Genomic DNA, 9977 nt, shown 5'->3' on the forward strand with positions numbered 1-9977 from the left:
TTGCCCCGGTCTGTGTCCATTATGTTCTGTTCCACTTCCTGTGTGTGATTAGTCAGATTCAGTTCAGCTGTGTTCTCACCTGTCTCTCATCATCATCACTCCTGTGCATTTAAGTCCTTACTTTCCTCCAGTTCATTGTCTTGTCATTGCTGCCGACAATTCTGCATGTGTGTTTTTCCAGTTCAGTTAGCCAGCCAGCCAGCCAGCCATTCAGTCAATCAGTCAGTTTCAGTCTGTTATATTCCGTTCATCCTGCCTTTGTAATAAACACTGTCCTTATCCTTCATAAATCCTACGTTTGGGTCCTCTCTTCCTTCTCTCCACACTGCAAAGCCCTGACATCTTGCAGACAAGTTAGTACCTTTTATGCAAACTGCAGTTGACCATGGAGATCTGCTAGCAAGAGGTTTTCTTGGTGCTCCACCCAATTTGGCAACGTCCAAAATCACTTGCAAACCGGCCAGGGAATGATCATTTTCCCCCAGCGACTGGGGTTTCTACTGGGCCTCTAACTGAAAATTGAAGCTTTAGTTATTGGGTTAACCTATAAATTGGTAAAATAGAAAAGAAAGCTAAAGAAAAGTGAAAACCTACAATTTTTTTGTGTGTTGTTCACTGTCCAGCCTACTGTGTTGTGACATGTTGAAATGGTGTGTTATAGTGAATCACCCCCTTTTTTTCAGCAACTGAGCCTCAGTTGGCCATGGTGTTGCACACACCCTGTCCATCATTAATCATGTGTTTGCTCTGGGGAGGTGAGTGCAGAACGCACCCAACAAACAGAATCAGGTCGTGCCTGAATGATAGCTTCATTCACCCATTCCCAATAGCAGCCACCTGTGTTAGCAATATAAACAAGCGCAGTGTGTTATTTCTTCTCATCTCCTTCAATTGCATTGTGGAAGAGGTTTGGGGAACAGGCTAATATGCTTGCAGGTCAGCTGATTCCCTTGCTGCTTTACTTTATTTTATTTTATTTTATTTTAGTTTTTATGCGTCTCACTGCTGCCCAAGGGGAGAGGTTTGTTTGAACACAGAGGATAGTAGGTCAACCTCTAGCACATTGGAATTGATCAATCTCCATGGGGAAGCCTGGATCCCCAGGCCCCTGGAGGGAAAGCAGATAAAGCAAAGTGGCTCTATTTCTATGCACCGTGCAATTTTTTTTAAAGTCTCTGGAGTAATGTGAGAGCTCATTTTCTAGGTCTGATGTTAATAATAAAAATCTATCAACCTGAGACAAAACAAGGTAAATGATTCACTGTTTTAAACATTGACGGGAAAGAAATTATACAAATACATCAGGAGCTTGACTTGTGGTCTCCCAGGAGAGTAATTAAAAAGCTACATCCACTAAGGCCATCAAAAGACAAGACAATTAAGAAGTTCAGCTAGCAGAAGAAGCGAGCAAACATTTTCAAGAGAAACAAGAAGAGAAGGGAAACCTTTTTGACAAAGCAAAAACACTAGCAATTAGCTGCTATATGCAAATGTACTGTAGAGGTACAGTGCATGCATTTTACTCAGGCTTAGTACTATTAGGTACTCTAATTCCTCAGCAACTGATGAACAGCAAAAAAAGCCTTGCTTGCTATTTGTGTTAGATCTAGCTAGTGGCTGAGGAAATGGAAATCCCACTCACAGTTTCTCTTGTTGCCAAAGATCTGTAGGACGAATATATTCCACTTCCTTTTGTCTCCCTGTCTCACTCCTTGAAGATGCTTTTCAGTCTTAGTGTCTCACCTCTCTTTATTGCCTTTGACTGTCTGTCTGTCTTCATCTACTGTACCTCACTCTCTCTATGTCTCTTGAGTAATCAGGGTGACCCTGAACTCTGTGTCCTTCACTGCCAAGTATGTCGACAACACAATGCTGTCTCATTCTTAAGTTGGTAAATATAGACCAATGACACCCCTGTGTATACTGAAACGTGTGTACACACACACACACACACACACACACACACTGCCAGATCGATTTAGAAAGATCTTTGTGTACAAGCAGCTAAAAGATGAGACAATAGCTCCCTGTACAATGAAACCCCAACAGCTGAAAGTAACAGCTGGAACGGCCTCAGGAGAACAACTGGCTGTGGTAATACTACAAACTGCCACTAAAAGAAATATATATTTATTTCAGCCCTCTCAGCACTGTTCCACCTGGGTACAAATGTTAGAAAATTAAAGGCTAAAGCACTGGGGAGGTAGATGCCCATGGTGAGAGAAGGAAGATCCAAAGAGAACGGGAGAAAGCGAGGAAGAAAGACATGATAGTTGAAAACAAAAGCAAAAAATAATAAGTAGTATTTGAAAAGGAAACAATCTGTCACATTAACAGTATGACCAGTTAGTCTGTTTTTAAAAGAAAGCAGTTGGTATAATGCAGGCTTCCTGTGTGATTGCTCGTGAATACAGAGCAAAATCTTTCTACTGTTAAAAGGATTGCAATGACTTTTGGTTCAGAAAATAATGATGATGATGCCCACAGGATGAACCCTAATAATTGTCACCAGCATTTCATAATTTACACACATCCTCAATAGCTTAGCATAAACGGCAGTAACATTTATGGCCCTCTGATGATTAATGTACTAGAGTAGCTTCACTTATACTTTCTAGCCCCTCAGTTTGCAATCTGTTTAAAGTAAAATGTTTTAAATCAGCTTTCCTCTGATTGGCTACCCAGTCAGTGTTCACAGAGATGACCATATTAGTGGTATCTGCTTGCAATGACATCAGACAGGGCCAAGAGTTGAAAAAAAAAAGTTTGAAACTTAACCAAAGCAGTCCGAATCCTGAACTTTTGGCTCACAGGAATACTTGTACATATAGTCACCTTATCTGTGGGTGTATGTGTACTTTTAATCTCCTTTTAGTCTTTTGTTTTGCTACTTGGAGAATGATAACACGTTCAAGGACGAAACTAATTTGAAACCTGTTACACAGGATTGTGTTTTTGTGGCTGGCTTTAGTAATTAGTTCAGTAAACACTGGATATCATAGTTTCAAACTTTCCAGAAGTTTCCTTTCATGATTTGACTTCGAGTTGATCCTCTGCAGCACGACTTTTTTTCACATTCTTTCCTGCCTTTCGTTTGTTGTCTTCGCCACTGTTTCGTCTCATTAAATATGGCACTGTATTCCCAAGAGTTTATTGGAACTGTGTCTATTCATGTTGCTCTCAAAACTTTTTATCTCTGGAAACATAAACTTGACTGAATTCCACTTTTTGGACATTAAATCTGCAAACAATTTAAAGGAAATTGACATTTTACTATAAGTGGTACAAGATTTTCTTGTGTCTAGTGGTCATTTGACTCACAGAGACTCAAAGCATTCATCGTTTAAGGCCATAGCAGTGTATAAAAGGTTGAGGAGTTATTTATAAGCTTTTAGTTGCCACACCTGCCTCTGGAATATCAGTGCACAATACAAGCTCAGGTTGCCAGGCTTTCTTTTCTCATACATACATGAGCAGTGACCATCTGACTAAGAATAACTGCTGAGACAAAGCAGCTGAGGGCCATCTTTATTAGTTCCTCTTTCTCTGAAGGAGTCCTCAGCTTTAAGGTTCACCAGGACCATCTAATGTCAGTGCCGTCTTATATTTTTACCATAACTGCAGAACAAAGAAGAGGCCTTTAACGTGTTTTCTTGGATCCTCAGAGAGGCATGAATGATTTAGCACGTTTGTTACAAAATTGCTGAAGTGCTGTCATGCTCAAAAGCTCGATGGGAGCAGCTTCTGTCTGTTTAGTGCCTAATTTATTTAGGCCACTTATGCAGATCAGTTTGTTTGCATGTTCCCAGAGTAATAGCTCTGGGAACATACAGTACAGTCAATTACATTCAATTACTACACGTGCCAGGTTAAACATGTACGGGAAGCCAAGAGGAAATAAATATTTGCAGCACTTTCAGAATGACTTATGTGTTATTAATCATTAATGCTTATTCACAATTCATGCTTGGACTATACTTTTACTTCTTTGAAGTACGAATAAAAGCCCAAATTCAGGGGGGGGGCTCATGGAAATCATATCATTTCATCTGAAGCTCACAAAGCGAGAGGTTGCATTGACGAGAACTGTTATATCCAAGCTGTTTCTTCTGACTGGTCCAGAATATTTTATATGGATCAGTGGTGGCAAAAGGAAAATTAGGAGAAGCTGTATTAACTGATTTAAAGACAATAATTGATAAGAACCTACAATAAGAGCGAAAACTCAAACAACTTCCCAACAACTGACAACCTGAACGCAACAATAGATTAAAATAACCCAAATTTCTTGACTTATCTGATCACAGTAGAAGACTTGGAGAGAATAAGATACTAGGCATGACACTTGTGAAATGCCTTGAAACTGCAGACTCCTTGCTCTCTACTGCTGCTAAAAAAGTTACTGCAAGCACCAACTAACAGAGAATACAACTAAATAGATCAGCTTCTTGTCACAGATACATGATCCGTCTTGAGTCCTCTAAGAAGGATGTGATACTCGGCTTGGTGGTGAGTCATCGCCCTTTGTCAACAGGTACCTCATCACAAGCAGACACTTTACAGGTGTGCAGTTGACATTAAAATAAAAGGTGGATGTGGTTTGTGTGACTGAATCACAATGTTGTCTCTAGTTATTATTAGGCAGTGTTTTCAGTTGGACTTGGGAACTTTTTTGAGTAAGACTCTAAAACCTCATATCAGAGAAAGTTCTAGCATACGCCAATCCTGGAGGCCAGGTATTTCTTTCCTTATTTTGCAGTTCATGCTTACAGTAAATCTGGCGTGACCTGAGCAAGAGGCAAGAATATGAAAGGATACGAGACATTTCCTGCATGGCATTACATTTTTTCATGTGGGGTTGTTCATGTTTTGATAAGCAACAATGTCATGTTATTATTTTCTGATAACATATGATGAATTACTCAGTTTTTAATGCATTTAATCTCATTTAACTGAATATCTCCCATCGTCATGTGATACCATCAGTTTGTGTCATCATATTTACCTTTTGCGCCCTTGAGCAAATAGCATAGTATGCCGGGCTTAGTAATGAGAAGTTTAGACACATTACACACCATGCTGACAAGAGGCAATGTGCAAAAATGCACGACACTGTTAGGTTCAGACTGAATGTTCTTCCCAGTGCTCAAAATTAATTTGGTATCAGTTTCAAGACTTTAGTGAGTGTTGTTCCACTGGGAAACTAAATATTACTAAACTTTCTTTGCTATCTTCTCCCCCAGTGGTGATCAGGCCCAGAATAGAACTTAATGGACACCAAAGTCTGCAGGATGATCCATCATTTCCTGGCCTGCCTTGACAGCTGTTTCCATGCCTTTTTCTAATCAAGGGCCCATTACGAGATCATTAGAATGCAAGAGAGGAAAGGAAGGGGGCGAAGTGATTGGTTCCAATTACATGCAGACTTCTATTTATTAAATGACATGGTCTTGACGAGATGTAGGTGCCCTCTACAAGGGGATGGCAGGAAAAAGGACGCCAGTTGTTGTCAGTCATGTTGTTGTTGGATGTATCTTTACTTTTAAAAAGGCTTGTCACCACAGAGCCAAAAGATGATCGTCTCCCCTTTATATTTACTAGTTGGCATTAAGTAGGTAGTTTATTAATGCTAAATAAAGCTTGTTTAGCTTTTAGCTCTTCTGAATTGCCACCCAGATCTAATAAAGAGGTCTGCAGGTCTTGCTTTAGCTGATTGGTGAAGCAGTTTAGTGTATGAAGAGCTGAGAGAGAGATTAATGACGGCGTATCACCTTCCTTTACTGCCTCTCAACAGACTGACAACTTACAAGAGCTGACTGATGATCGGTGCTTTCAAGTTGGTGTTAAATGGTAAGTGGACTTTTGAAATTTTCAGGTATCTGTACTTTGCTCGAGTATTTCTTTCTTTTTCTTTTTTTTTTTCTCAACTTTTTACTTTTACTTCCTACATAAAAAAAACAGTACTTTTTACTCCTTACATTTTCATACTTTAGCTTCGTCTATAGTGTTTATGTTCGGGAGTTAAAGTGGGCAGGAAGCTCCTGGTGACTGTAGGACGTGCTTGAAGTACTTTAGCATTTAGCTAGCTCCACAGAAGAGGAGTGAGCATGAAGCTAGTAACAATTTTAAGTAGCAGGTAATTTCAATTTCAACGTTTCTATCAGCTTAACAAACATCAGCAAACACACAAACTGTTTGTGTGCAGTTTGTTGCTGAGTGTGCTGCTAGCTGAAGGTCCAGCTGCTGTGAGACAGCTGTAGGAAGACAGACACACAGGGGAGGAAGTAGAGAGGTTATATTTAAAGGTAAGAGCTGCTTTTTAAAATGCAAATGGTCAGAGTTGGGTTTACATCAAATGCAGAGATGAATTTGCATTGAAGCGGATGAGCCTTAGATTAATTTACTGAATTGCAGCTTCATACGGTCTTAGTGTAAAGACAGTATAAACAGTATAGTGTCAGAATAGGGGGTGGACATCAGACATCATAGCTTTTAAAACTGTTGACATCGTTTTGAATTCAGTTGTGTAAATCTAATATTAGTATAGCACAAGGTTCATTTACCTTTGTATAAAAATTATTAGTAGGATTCTCCTTCAAGGAGCTACTCTTACTTTGATTGCATTTCAGAGCCTGTACTTTTTCACTTTTACTTGAGTAAAAACATACGTCAACTTTTAATGGAGTATTTTTAACTCAGGTGTCTGTACTTCTACTTAAGTAAAGAAAGTCTGTACTTTTGCTACCTCTGTTCTTTTCTACTCTACCTGAGCACTCAAAGCACTTTTTAAGCCTAATCTACGTATTACTATTCTTATGACTCACAAGAACTCATATTTTACAAGAATTAAGGTAGCAATTTACTCTGACATAGGGAAATTAATCAGTGTTGTATTCTTCTTGTATAATCTTTTCTTAAACATCAGATTTTGTCTTTGATGTTTAAGGAACGTAAATAACTGATTTAGCTAATAAACAAATGAGCTCTGTGTGAGTAGAGTTTAAAGTTATATTAATCAAAAATACTAATAGAAAAGTGTCTTTATCCAGTAACACAATCCTATCACTGCATATAGAAATAACAAATGGTATACAGTGTACATTATAAAAGTACAGGTCATCGAGAATCAATACATAATCGGCAACTGATCAATTCAGGCAAAAACAAAACATCCAGTCACTAGGGAACAAACTGTATTCCCTCACCAGTTGGTAAGTGCCTGCTGGAGTTCAATGGCTTTCCTTAGATGGTTCCACACCAGAAACTACCTTGTGATTACTTTGGTCACTAGCAAACTGATGTGGTTATTCATAGTGTACCTTTAAGATACCATAAAGTCTGTAAACAGTTGCCCAATGGTTGGCAAGCTGTGGTGAAACTTGAAAAAGTGCAGCGCAAAAAGGTAAACGGGGAATGTTTGCCTTCAGAGTAAATGTTGTGCCTTACTGCTGCAACCGAGAAATGTTACCAAAAAAAAGTACATCTTTTAGTTTGAGGGCAAAACTTTTCCATTTATGGTTTAAGTTGGCTTCTTCCATGCTAACCATTGGCGAGTGCAGCCATCTACTTGCATGCAAAGTTTTTTGGTGCAGCACAGTATACCTCTCTCAACCAATTTCACCTAATAACTGCCACAACTCATTTTTCTCTAACAATCTGTGGTTGCTTGGTATGTCTGACAACCACTCGCTGGTATGCTTACTGGTCTCTAGGCCTGTGTAACTTAGGCCCAATGCAAAATGGCAAAGATCAATTTAATTCAGCTAAATGGACTTTTATTTGGGTTCAAAGAGCTTCACAGGCATAAAAAAAATCACTTATTAAAGCAGAAATTTATACAAACATAAAAACCATCAGAAATACATACCTACAGAAGCGCACACGTAGACATGTAAATAATACATAGTCAAACATAAAATCATGTCAAGCACAGAAAAATATGAAAACAATCTTGGAAGAAACAAAAGCAGAAGGTCAATATGATATTGATGAAAAATATATCGATCAGCCCTGCATCTACCAGACTTTTAAATGTGGCTGAACCCAGTTGCTATAGCTGTTGTTATTAATTGTATGGACTGTTTAAATGCCAGATTAAAAGTTTCTTGTTTCAGAGTTTGGGGCTATACTTTAGGAAGGCTGCATCCCCAATCCCCAAGAATATCAAGCTATTTATAGCATTATCTTTGTTAAACATCTTGTTTCCCCTCATTCATTTTCATACTATTAACACACATTGCTTTATGTCTTATATCTGTAAGTAACTGGCAAGTCATACACACTCTCTTGTGTAAAAAGACAAACTATTTTGCAGTCTTTTATTAGCTGAAAGTTTACTTTCTCTCTCTATTATCTTATGAGGATAATGAGAACCTTTAATGAAGGACCTTGAAGATCAGAGTGCAGAGTTATTAGCTATGAGGCATGGATGCATTTCAATAGACCCAATTAACTCTCTGCACCTTATCAGAAAAGACATAATTAGAAAACAGATGGCTGCATCTGAGATTGGAGGGATGTTGTTGATAGTTTTATGACGAGACCCCCAAACCTATAGCTGTTATGTACGGAGCCCTGCAGGGGACATGGGAGAAAAAATTAAGACTGACTTTTGCGAGATCTCGCAAAACAAACTCGGGATCTCGCAAAACTTTTGCGAGATCTTGCAAAAGTTGAATTCCAACAATGGCGGCAGCTACTTAGTTGTAATATTACTCTTTCTGGGTCACAAAATACACTTTTAAGATATTTTGAGGCGTGAATGTAGTTGTGTAAACGTCAGATACCTGCTCGGTTTACAAGACATCACATATTTGCAAAAGTGCTCCGACGTTTTCGGAGATCTGACACCCACCATCTCGAAGCTAACGGGAGGTCGAGACCAACTACAGCCGGGAGGAACACCGCTTTCCCGGCACATCGTGCCTCGACCTCCCGGTTGGCTTCGAGCTGGCGGCCTCCAAAGAATGCGGCTAAAACTTTTGTGAGATCTCGCAAAACTTTTGCGAGATCCCGAGTTTGTTTTGCGAGATCTCGCAAAAGTTTGTCTTCATTTTTTTTTCTCCCATGTCCCCTGCGGGGCTCCGTAGTTATGTTCTCTGAGCATCTTCAAATATATTTTCTTCAAATAAGTTTTTCCTCTTTTTGTTGTATCTCTCCAAACTAGAATTTTGCATTGCCTGGTCATACAAAAGATAAATTAGCTGAACATGACCCAAAATAACACTCATAAAGACTGCTTCGCAAACGAAATATCACAGGAGCTATTAAATATTGAGATCTCTATTAAATACTTCAACAAGGACGTTTAAGGTCATAAATTGAGCATTTTTTGAAAAAAAAATTTTTTAACGCTAAGCTAAGCATTATCGTAACTGTGAAGGCGGGTGGGGCAGCATGAACACCAAGTTTGTGAATGCAATAACTAAGAGACAACACAGGATTTTGAAACAAATACCATCGATGAAACTACTAAAGATTTTGGGTGCGTTTGAATCCCAGTGACCTTGAGGTCAAATTTTTTTTGAAATGTTATGAACATGATAGCTCAAGAACGAGGGGAAGTAGGACTTTCAAATTCATGCTATAGGTGCATTTACTACAAATCTCAGTCAAGTTGCAATCCCAGTAACCTGGACATCAAGGTCAGAGGTCAACGTTTCAGAAAATCCCTAGGATTTTCAAATTTAAACCATACAGTAGGTGCTTTTATTAGGAGGCTGAGGGGGAGCACTGGCATTTTTTTTAGAATTAACAATATTGTAATTTATATGAAAAACGATAAGAAAAGAATTGTAATCAAGGTGTTTGTTTCTGTAAATACAATCAGCCTTTGAGTTTTCTGGCAATAATTGAAATGGGCAGTTATTTATGCAACTGTCTAACATGGTTGCCTGCGTGTTGTCTTAACTTAAGTGGCCCAGGTAGTCAGTCTGTCAGTATATTCATTGATCCAGGGGAGGCACACTCCCTCAACA

General features: G+C 38.9%; 1 protein-coding gene across 1 annotated transcript in view; it reads right to left on the reverse strand.

The window, feature by feature from the left end:
• Nucleotides 1–1793, reverse strand: part of myom3 (myomesin 3) — a 77666-nt gene extending 75873 nt beyond the window's left edge. The window contains exon 1 of the mRNA XM_080895514.1: nucleotides 1643–1793. The gene's annotated coding sequence lies outside the window, so the exon portion shown is untranslated. The remainder of the gene's footprint in view (nucleotides 1–1642) is intronic.
• Between the last annotated feature and the right edge of the window lie 8184 nt (nucleotides 1794–9977).

The sequence above is a fragment of the Rhamphochromis sp. 'chilingali' genome (genome assembly GCF_963969265.1).
Source record: "Rhamphochromis sp. 'chilingali' genome assembly, chromosome: 11".
Taxonomy (NCBI): Eukaryota; Metazoa; Chordata; class Actinopteri; order Cichliformes; family Cichlidae; genus Rhamphochromis; species Rhamphochromis sp. 'chilingali'.